Here is a 5000-nt window from a genome sequence, read left to right as displayed (position 1 = left end):
TTGCGTTGCTCACAGTACGGATTCCGATGCCGAGCGATCAGCTAGAAAGCGCCCCAACCATGTCGATCCCCATGGGCGTTGCACTCGCAGTCGCAAAGACTCTGGGCAATGGCTAAAAGCGCTCCGCAATATATTACTCAGACGGGTAATGACGGTCCGAGCGCTCAGTGTCAGGAGAGCTTTCCTGAGCCCTGACCCACAGGCAGGGTGTAGCGTATCCCACCCGCAGACATGTGACGTTGTCACACGACCAGTTGTCACTAATCGACTGATTGCCGATAATCGTATGCCATACACCGGGGAAAGCTGCCGCAAGGGGTAGCTACGTAGTGCAGTCGCACCTCTACTACTGTACAGAGATAGAACACCGCGTGACCGCAACCAGATTAAACTGATACATGGCGCTGATTACTAATAGATGCAGAGCCATCGGAATATAGATGGCATACGACATACAACAGTCCCTATACATGCTGACAGTCTGTGCACACATGCGAACTACACGTCACCCAGACACTCTATCACACACTACTCTCTGGCTGTAACAGACACAGACAAGATATCTAAGCACCAGCATGGAACAACATCCAGTGCATCCTCTCCGCCACATTACACCATTCACACTATGATAACAAAACCAGGAGGTCCACCCCAAAAACAGAATATCTCACTCTTCCAACAACCATCATTACTCAGATAAGCCACAAACACCCACACATGTCCTAGACAGGGGTGCAACCAACACCACCACACTGCCTTGTCTCACAGCATATAAGCAATGGCAGGAATGAAAGACACAGGCCTGCCACTCCCTTGCCACACCCACGCAACCGGCGCACCACCTCCCCTGAGAGAAAGATGCATCCTGACGTGACACATCTCAGGGTGCCTCAGGCGTCCACTTACCATCATCACTATGAACGAACCTCGTCCCCTCCCCCCTCATACACCATCCCTTAACCTAACCTATGTTGCACCTTAACCTAACCTATGTTGCACCTTAACCTAACCTATGTTGCACCTTAACCTAACCTATGTTGCACCTTAACCTAACCTATGTTGCACCTTAACCTAACCTATGTTGCACCTTAACCTAACCTATGTTGCGCCTTAACCTAACCTATGTTGCGCCTTAACCTAACCTATGTTGCGCCTTAACCTAACCTATGTTGCGCCTTAACCTAACCTATGTTGCGCCTTAACCTAACCTATGTTGCGCCTTAACCTAACCTATGTTGCGCCTTAACCTAACCTATGTTGCGCCTTAACCTAACCTATGTTGCGCCTTAACCTAACCTATGTTGCGCCTTAACCTAACCTATGTTGCGCCTTAACCTAACCTATGTTGCGCCTTAACCTAACCTATGTTGCGCCTTAACCTAACCTATGTTGCGCCTTAACCTAACCTAAGTTGGGGCTTAACCTAACCTAAGTTGGGGCTTAACCTAACCTAAGTTGGGGCTTAACCTAACCTAAGTTGGGGCTTAACCTAACCTAAGTTGGGGCTTAACCTAACCTAAGTTGGGGCTTAACCTAACCTAAGTTGGGGCTTAACCTAACCTAAGTTGGGGCTTAACCTAACCTAAGTTGGGGCTTAACCTAACCTAAGTTGGGCCCTAACCTAACCTAAGTTGGGCCCTAACCTAACCTAAGTTGGGCCCTAACCTAACCTAAGTTGGGCCCTAACCTAACCTAAGTTGGGCCCTAACCTAACCTAAGTTGGGCCCTAACCTAACCTAAGTTGGGCCCTAACCTAACCTAAGTTGGGCCCTAACCTAACCTAAGTTGGGCCCTAACCTAACCTAAGTTGGGCCCTAACCTAACCTAAGTTGGGCCCTAACCTAACCTAAGTTGGGCCCTAACCTAACCTAAGTTGGGCCCTAACCTAACCTAAGTTGGGCCCTAACCTAACCTAAGTTGGGCCCTAACCTAACCTAAGTTGGGCCCTAACCTAACCCACGTTGCGCCCTAACCTAACCCACGTAATTGTTTGTTATATGAATCTAGAAATTCGTGTAGCGTTGCCTAATCGCAACCCTCTCAACATAGTTCGCTGCGCGCACACTCTGGTGTCCTGCGTATTGAATCATGTTACGGTGCCTACCCTCACAACATCTAGCGAGTGTTGCGTACGTTCCACATGGTCCCGCTATCCACTGTAATGTGTACTGCTATAAGACGTATATCGCCCCCCCCCCCCCCCCCCCTCCCCTGTCGCCTCTAGTTCGTCAGTCAGGAGTTTGCGTGTTCAATGAGCTTCGCAGCTGTGCAATGGCATCGGCATACGTACGCGGGCCACCTTCCACGTGTTCTCTCGTGCATACGTCGCAGCATGTATGTGGACTGATGTGGCGTGTCGTGACTCATAACATCCAGGCATGCAAGACCCATTGAATTCGCAAATGTAGATGGACGTCTACGTTTGCTGCCCAAGTTACGCAAATGAACTGGAAATCCGTTGTTGCGCGGTTGTTCGCGCTGGAGGTGAATCGTTGATATCGACGATCGGTACAGGTATTAACCGGTTGCTTCAGCGACACCCGTCATACCCACGAACGTGAGTGGGCATGTGGGTATGAAGCGATACGCGGCGGTGGCTGGGTGGGACCGTCCCCGGCCGGTGAGGGGGGGGCGCCCGGCGTGCTGGCCGCGCGCTGCGTGGGCGCACGCGCGGCAGCCGGCTGGTGGGGGCGCCCAGTGGCAGGCGCGCCGGCTGACGGACGCGGCAGGCGGCGCATCTGCGTGCCGGCGCACCCAGCGCGAGGCGCCGTGCGGCCAAAGTGGGTCCTCCCGGGCCCGGTGCGAAGCGCGGTGGACATCTGCAGTGTGCTGGTCCGATTGAGGACTGTGTGCGTTGAGGATGCGCCGCCGCCCGGCACTCGGCGCCGCGACGCCGTCTGCTGCTCGGTCGCCCCCGCGGTTCTCGCAGGTGGTTTGTATCGCAGCTGTGCGGATGTGTTGGCGCGTGCGCTGTGCTGGGAGAGTTCGCTTTGGCACCCAAGTGGGGCTCTGCCCCTCTGTGGCGCTGGCGTTGGAGCTGCCCGGTCACTGTTTGTGGCCGCGTGTTGTCTCCCGCCGGCAACACCACGACAGCACGCTCCCGGGCCTCTGTCGGCAGCGGCAAGCTCAGTTGGGAGCACGGGTGGTCGCACTGAAAGCGTCTACTCGCCTATCTCCGGGCGATTGCGCCTCTCTCGAACCCGACCAAGTACTTAGGACGGCGCTGCGCGCCGCCGGGACCTGAGAGGGTTTCGAGGTGTATCGTGCAGGGGAGCCCAGCCTCCTCCTGTTTGCAGAATAATTGAGCGGACGCTTGCGTGTTCGCGCGGGCCTCCGGGACACACTCCCGGGCGGCCGGCTGCTCAGCTCTAGTTGACGCAGCTCCCTGGTTGATCCTGCCAGTAGTCATATGCTTGTCTCAAAGATTAAGCCATGCATGTCTCAGTACAAGCCGCATTAAGGTGAAACCGCGAATGGCTCATTAAATCAGTTATGGTTCCTTAGATCGTACCCACGTTACTTGGATAACTGTGGTAATTCTAGAGCTAATACATGCAAACAGAGTCCCGACCAGAGATGGAAGGGACGCTTTTATTAGATCAAAACCAATCGGTCGGCTCGTCCGGTCCGTTTGCCTTGGTGACTCTGAATAACTTTGGGCTGATCGCACGGTCTTCGTACCGGCGACGCATCTTTCAAATGTCTGCCTTATCAACTGTCGATGGTAGGTTCTGCGCCTACCATGGTTGTAACGGGTAACGGGGAATCAGGGTTCGATTCCGGAGAGGGAGCCTGAGAAACGGCTACCACATCCAAGGAAGGCAGCAGGCGCGCAAATTACCCACTCCCGGCACGGGGAGGTAGTGACGAAAAATAACGATACGGGACTCATCCGAGGCCCCGTAATCGGAATGAGTACACTTTAAATCCTTTAACGAGTATCTATTGGAGGGCAAGTCTGGTGCCAGCAGCCGCGGTAATTCCAGCTCCAATAGCGTATATTAAAGTTGTTGCGGTTAAAAAGCTCGTAGTTGGATTTGTGTCCCACGCTGTTGGTTCACCGCCCGTCGGTGTTTAACTGGCATGTATCGTGGGACGTCCTGCCGGTGGGGCGAGCCGAAGGCGTGCGACCGCCTCGTGCGTGCTCGTGCGTCCCGAGGCGGACCCCGTTGAAATCCTACCAGGGTGCTCTTTATTGAGTGTCTCGGTGGGCCGGCACGTTTACTTTGAACAAATTAGAGTGCTTAAAGCAGGCAAGCCCGCCTGAATACTGTGTGCATGGAATAATGGAATAGGACCTCGGTTCTATTTTGTTGGTTTTCGGAACCCGAGGTAATGATTAATAGGGACAGGCGGGGGCATTCGTATTGCGACGTTAGAGGTGAAATTCTTGGATCGTCGCAAGACGAACAGAAGCGAAAGCATTTGCCAAGTATGTTTTCATTAATCAAGAACGAAAGTTAGAGGTTCGAAGGCGATCAGATACCGCCCTAGTTCTAACCATAAACGATGCCAGCCAGCGATCCGCCGCAGTTCCTCCGATGACTCGGCGGGCAGCCTCCGGGAAACCAAAGCTTTTGGGTTCCGGGGGAAGTATGGTTGCAAAGCTGAAACTTAAAGGAATTGACGGAAGGGCACCACCAGGAGTGGAGCCTGCGGCTTAATTTGACTCAACACGGGAAACCTCACCAGGCCCGGACACCGGAAGGATTGACAGATTGATAGCTCTTTCTTGATTCGGTGGGTGGTGGTGCATGGCCGTTCTTAGTTGGTGGAGCGATTTGTCTGGTTAATTCCGATAACGAACGAGACTCTAGCCTGCTAACTAGTCGCGTGACATCCTTCGTGCTGTCAGCGATTACTTTTCTTCTTAGAGGGACAGGCGGCTTCTAGCCGCACGAGATTGAGCAATAACAGGTCTGTGATGCCCTTAGATGTTCTGGGCCGCACGCGCGCTACACTGAAGGAATCAGCGTGTCTTCCTAGGCCGAAAGGTCGGG

General features: G+C 53.7%; 1 non-coding gene across 1 annotated transcript in view; it reads left to right on the top strand.

The window, feature by feature from the left end:
- Positions 1–3382: 3382 nt before the first annotated feature.
- Positions 3383–5000, top strand: part of LOC126216995 (small subunit ribosomal RNA) — a 1909-nt gene continuing 291 nt past the window's right edge. The window contains exon 1 of the ribosomal RNA XR_007542314.1: positions 3383–5000. This exon is cut by the window's right edge and continues 291 nt beyond it. This is a non-coding gene — a ribosomal RNA (small subunit ribosomal RNA).

Source organism: Schistocerca nitens, unplaced genomic scaffold (genome assembly GCF_023898315.1).
Source record: "Schistocerca nitens isolate TAMUIC-IGC-003100 unplaced genomic scaffold, iqSchNite1.1 HiC_scaffold_54, whole genome shotgun sequence".
In the NCBI taxonomy this organism is placed as follows: Eukaryota; Metazoa; Arthropoda; class Insecta; order Orthoptera; family Acrididae; genus Schistocerca; species Schistocerca nitens.
Note: the sequence above shows the minus strand (reverse complement) of the source record. Positions and strands in the feature narration are given on the sequence as shown.